The sequence below is a fragment of the Malania oleifera genome, chromosome 2 (genome assembly GCF_029873635.1).
Source record: "Malania oleifera isolate guangnan ecotype guangnan chromosome 2, ASM2987363v1, whole genome shotgun sequence".
In the NCBI taxonomy this organism is placed as follows: Eukaryota; Viridiplantae; Streptophyta; class Magnoliopsida; order Santalales; family Ximeniaceae; genus Malania; species Malania oleifera.
This window is the reverse complement of record NC_080418.1, coordinates 138270294-138276654: the sequence shown is the minus strand read 5'-3', so window position 1 is coordinate 138276654 and position 6361 is coordinate 138270294. Positions and strand designations below refer to the sequence as shown.

Below are 6361 nucleotides of genomic sequence, written 5' to 3'. Positions count from 1 at the left end.
TTTTATCCAAAACTTACTCCACCTGACTTTCAAGTTGAAGAAAGACACCCGTTAACCCTTTTGATATATTTGATCAATTTTGATATTTGGAACACTCCAATTTTGAAGATATATTTCAACCTTATCTATTGATATTGAAAGTTGGTTTCTTTGCTCAGACTCAAGATTTTCTAATCTTGCTTCTATTTGATCGATCATTTGATTTCTATTATGTTTATAAGATTTAATTAAAGATTTGATGAATTTACTCATCTTTAAGGTTGTAGGAAGATAATCAAATAATTAAGCAAATAGAAGAAAGAAAAGATAATCAAATAATCAAGCAATCGAAGAAAGAAATGAAAACATCTTGAACATGGCTCTCATACCATTTCTTGCCCAGAAAATATAAACAGAATTTTATTTAAAGAAACAACTAAAACATAACTGAAATACAAAATACTTAATACAAGATACTTTGAAACTTAAAATAATTAAAAACTTACAATATTGGAACACCAGTTATACTCTTCTTACACTCTGAACTCACTCAATACAAATGACGGAAACTTTGACTTAAATAGACACGAAAACAAGATACAATAATAACACAACTTTAGCCAATCAGTGCATCTTGGGTTCGATTCCTGCGGCTGGCTCCTGAAATTTACCATCTTTGTGGACTGTAGGATCGGCTGTCACAGGGCGTGAGATTAATCATAAAACGGACGCGTGGACACCCGGTGATATTCAAAAATAATAATAATAATAATAACACAACTTTTTGATCAAGGATCGAGACGGTGAGATGTCAAATCTTCTTTCGAAAATGGAGACAACTTTTGAGAGTGCGGGGAGATGTCTTTCATTACTTTTGGCAGTCTAGACTTCTCTTGAGGAAAGTGGAAGGCAATTTGAACTGTTGATGGCTTGCATAAAGGCTAAGTCTTTATCACTTTTGGCAGTCTAGACTTCTTTTGAGGAAAGTGGAAGGCAATTTGAACTGTTGATGGCTTGCATAGAGGCCAAATCTTTATCACTTTTGGCAGTCTAGACTTCTTTTGAGTAAATTGGAAGGCAATTTGAACGGTTGATGGCTTGCATAAAGGCCAAATCTTTATCACTTTTGGCAACCTAGACTTCTTTTGAGTAAATTGGAAGGCAATTTGAACTGTTGATGGGCTTGCATAAAGGCCAAAGATGTCTTTATTACTTTTGACAGTCTAGACTTCTTTTGAGTAAATTGGAAGGGAATTTGAACTGTTGATGGGCTTGCATAAAGGCCAAATCTTCTTTTGAAAATGGAGACTACTTTTGAGAGTGCGGTGAGGTGTCTTCATCACTTTTGGCAGTCTAGACTTCTTTTGAGGAAAATGAAAGGCAATTTGAACATAAAGGCCATTGGGTAAAAATCATATAGGTCCTGAGAATCTTGAAAAACTTCAAGAGAGATAGATAGTCACCATCATCGCTGCTTCCGAGAGAAGATAATGGCTCTTTGAGAATATCCGAGGCGGCATCCAAATGAGCTTGAAATAATCTTTTTGAATTGAAGAAGCTTGAAATAATCTTTTTGAATTGAAGAACTCTGAATCTGAGGCTGGATTAGTGGTATCTTGAAACCATAGTTGCAAGACTTTTGATTTGATTGAATCTTCTTGTGGAAAATTAGCCCACCATTTGATTCGATGATGAAAGATGCAAAATTGAATTCTTTAATTTAATAAATTTTTATGAATTTTAATATAATTTTATAAATTTTTTATAACTTTTGCTTTTGTTAAGTACTTATATTTTTAACTTCTTTTTTTGCGTTTATTAAGGATTTTCAAAACTTCTCTCATATTTTTGTCACCTTGAGATTCGAATTCGAAGTTAATATCTTGAAAAGAAAATGGTTTAAATATTGATTCTTTCTTCTTAATTTGTTTGCTTGATTCTCCTTTTTCGAAAGTACTATTGAACTTATTTTTGTCACCTTGAGATTCGAATTTGAAGTTTATATCTTGGAAAGAAAATGATTTAAATATTGGTTCTTCCTTCTTAATTTTTTTGCTTGATTCTCCTTTTTTGAAAGTACTATTGAACTTAACTCCCATTGATTCTTTTAAAATATTCTCAATTCTTGTTAATTGTCCTGCAATTGTTTGAAGCAATTGATGAGTATAGTTATTTTGACTAATTATTTGATCAAACTCTTTATTACCTTCTTTAACTTCTGGTGAAGCTTTGACTTTTTTTCCTTTATAGCCAATTTTGAAAGAATCTGTTGGTGGATGGATTGATCTATCCTTTAAATATTTAAAAAATAAAATATTCTTTCGAGTTTTTTGCATTTCTTCTAACCATTCTTCTTTTATCTCTTCTCTTTCTTTCTTATTATATTTTGTAAAAAATTCATTTCTATTCTTTTGATTAAGCTTATGCTTATAATCTTCTCTAAGAACTTTCATATTTGGTTCAAAAGCTTTACTTATGACCATTATATTCTTTCTTTGACTCTCTTCCTCTAAAGCTTTTCTCTGATCTTCAGTTAAAGCTTGGGATAAAATTGGTAAAACTGATTCTTCTGAATCTTCTTGATAAAATCCTTGATCCTTTTGGTACTTCTGGTTCAAAATTGATTCCTTCGAGTTTGTTAAACTTATTAGATTTTGTGTAAATACTTGAAATACTTTTTCTTCCTAAATCTTTAGAATATCTTGAATCTAATTTAGCAGAATTGAACAAGCAAATGCAGAAAATTTAGAAGTGTGCAGGATCATCTCTCTCCGTCTCTGAATGGAAGAGAAACATAATTAGAACAATAATAATAATAATTAAAAAGGATAGATTATCAGATTAAATGGAACTATAGTAGACACACAGTAAACATTACTTGCAAAGTAACAGAATCAGAACAACAACAACAACAATAATAATAATAATAATAATAATAATAACTAAAAAGGATAGATTATTAGATTAAATAGAACTATAGTAGACACACAGTAAACATTACTACAAACTAATAAACTAGGCCTTAGAAAGGGAACAGAACCCAAATTGATAGAGATCCTTCATCTGGAGCCCTTAACTTTGAATACTTTGTTTTTATTTGTTTTCTTTGGATAAGAGTCGCTCATCTAAATCCCTGTAAAAACTCTTATTAAGAAATCTGCTAAATAATTTGTAATACCTTTAATTGATTCAATATCAAAATCAAAATTGATCTACTAATATATATATATATATATATATATATATGTGTGTGTGTGTGTGTGTGTGTATGTGTGCGTGCATATCTCAAAAAGACTTGAAAAACTTTCAATGTCTAATCCATCTACTTCCAATACTAAAACAAATGTTCTCACAAAAAATTAAGAAATTAATGAGATCCAATCTCAATATGAAGATCCTAAAGATCAACCTTCCAGTTCTTAGGTTCTATCAAAATTTAATACACTTACTCAATCCGAAATTAAACCTTTAAAATGTCAATTCATTGATTTAGATGATCTTCAAATTAACAAAATACAATTCAAAATCAAAAACTATTACCCAAAACCTACTCCACCTAACTTTCAAGTTGATGGAAGACACCTAATAACCATTTTGATATATTTGATCAATTTTGATATTTGAAACACTCCAAATATAAGAGTTGATATTCATGATAAATCTTTATACAAACTTTTAAATCTTGATATTCAAACAAAAAAAAAATTACAATATGATAGTAGTTCTGCAAATCTAGAAATGATTTACAGAGTCTACTATAAGTTCAACTGTCTTTCCAAATGCAATCAAAGAAACTCCTAAAGTATCTACCCTCTTATTACAAGCCAAATAGGACATCGATAGTATCTCAACCAAAGAAACTTCTTTGGTATGAGATTCAAACAGGGAATGGGACTTTGATGAATTAAATGAAAAAGAAGAAGATAAAGAAATAGGAATTCAAAAGACAGTAGTAATAAGTATAATTCAAGACGCAGATGCAAATGTTAAAATAAAATTTTAAGCACCATTATTATCTAGAAGTATGAGTCTATGATCTTCAAGATCAATTAGATAGCCTAAGAATTAAGTAGGAAAAGTATTTAAGTGTTTATACCAAGCCTAATAAGTATTACAAGCTTAGAAGAGTAAATTTTGAATCTGAAATTCCTCAAGAATCTGAAGAGTCATTTTCACCAACTACAACCCATGCTTGATGAAGATCAAAGGAAAAACCAATTAGTCATAAATTAGATAGCCTGAAGAATTAAGTTGGAAAAGTATTTCAAGTTTGTATACCAAGCCTAATAAGTATTACAAGCTTAGAAGAGTTAATTTTGAATTTGAAATTCCTCAAGAAGAATATGAAGAGTCATTTTCACCGACTACAACCCATGCTTGATGAAGATCAAAGGAAAAACCTATTAGTCATAAATAATGAATAATTGATATAAAAACCTTAAGAGAAGACATAAGAAAAATAGGGATGAATTCTTTTTCAAGCATAATAGAGAAGAGAGAGAATCAAATCAGAATTACTACTGCTCGAAGGTTTATGGTAAGTTATCTTGTAAGATTTCACTGTTTACACTCCCCTTTCTGTAAATTTATTCTGTTGACATTCTTGGTATGCTTCGCTTGAGCAAGTCTGTCTCAAAGTTTTTGATGTTGATAATATTACTTCCTATATTTGATGAGGAATTGAACAAATCAATTCATATCTATATCTTATATTAAATTACGAACTGAATAGTAGCTCTACTCTATGTGTGTATGCAAATGTTATGTAAATCAAAAATAGAATCTAGAAACCAGGGCTGGAAAACTGAAATCCGACCAAATAAAAGTCAAAAGTATTCTTACTGAATGGGGACTGGAATAAGCTTTCCTGCAATTAGACGAGAAGAGACGGGACGGATCAGGAAACTCTTAAGAATTTCTCTGGTTACAAGTTCTCTTGATACCTGAGATTCCAGTTTATATAAAGTTGAAGACAGTGGCCATTGCTGAAAAACTGAAATCCAACCAAATAAAAGTTAGAAGTATTCTTACAGATTGGAGACTGGAACAAACTTTGCTGAAGTTAGACGAGAATGCCGATGGTGATTTAGAGTAGGGAAGGATCAGGAGACTCTAAAGAATTTCTCTGGTTACATGTTCTCTTCATGCCTGAGATTGCAGTTTATATAAAGCTAAAGACAGTCGGACTCCAAATAAATTCAAGTCCGCAATTATTTTTACTTTACATCATTTCAGTAGTGCAGTGAAGCCATCACTTTCTTTTTTAATCTTTTGCAACTACTGATAGATTTTTTTGCTCTCTTGGGACCCTCACTATTCTATTTTACGCATAGTTACCAGAAAATGCAAACCCTAGCATGAAAAAAATTTCAAGAGCAGATACCAAAGGCATCTGCCTGAACCCAAAAAGAGAAAAGTGATTTTATTGCATGAAAAAGCTTCAACCACAAATGCGAAGTTTATGATTGATTGACGCTTATCACTATTTTGCCTAGAATTGTGAATATTATTGAATGAAAAGTGAAACTAGTCAGATAAAGTTTTATCTTTCTGTTACTTCGTTGATTTCTTATTTTATTATGTGAAAAAACAACTAGATGTATAGAGGAATTTTAAAAATCTCATTATATAATTAAAATTATTGCATCAATGAGTATATATAGTTGAATTTGAAGAACTAACAAACTAAATGAATAACAAAATAACAAACTAAATATAATTAAGTTACAATAATATTCTGTGAATGCTAACTAAATTTCTAACTACATTTACAACTGGTCGCTGACTGTTTAATACTCTCCCTCAAGATGTATGAACATCAATTACACCCATCTTGGAAAGCAATGAAGCAAATGAATGAAATTCGAGAGGCTTCGTGAAGATGTCTGCTAGCTGGTTCTGTCAAGTAACTTGCAAAGTCTTGATAACACCAGCTTGTAATTTTTTCCGAACTATATGGTAGTTTATCTCTATATGTTTTGTTCTCTCATGGAATACCAGATTAGCAGCTATATGTAATGCTGCTTGATTGTCACAAAAAATCAAGGCTAGCCTTGTATGCTCAATCTTTAAATCCTTAAGTAATGAAATCAGCCAAGTTACTTCGCGGACGATAGTAGTCATGGATCTATATTTCGATTCTGCAGATGATCTAGAAACTGTCTTCTGTTTCTTGGATTTCCATGAAACTAAAGAATTTCCCAAGCAAACACAGTAACCTGTGACTTATCTTCTAGTTTCTATGCAACCTACCCAATCTGAATCACAAAAGGCCTTCAAATGTATGTCCAAAGAAGCTGAGAAGAACATACCTTAACCAAGAGTAGCCTTGATATACCTCAGCACCCGATATGCTGCAGTTAAGTGAGGTACCCTTGGCTTG

At 31.3% G+C, this 6361-nt stretch overlaps 1 long non-coding RNA gene across 1 annotated transcript; it reads right to left on the bottom strand.

The window, feature by feature from the left end:
• Positions 1–370: 370 nt before the first annotated feature.
• On the bottom strand, positions 371–5383 carry LOC131148953 (uncharacterized). The gene is made up of 3 exons (XR_009135098.1): positions 5011–5383; positions 4822–4922; positions 371–2756 (listed from the first exon to the last, which is right to left on the bottom strand). It is a non-coding gene; the product is annotated as an uncharacterized LOC131148953 (long non-coding RNA).
• Positions 5384–6361: the final 978 nt, after the last annotated feature.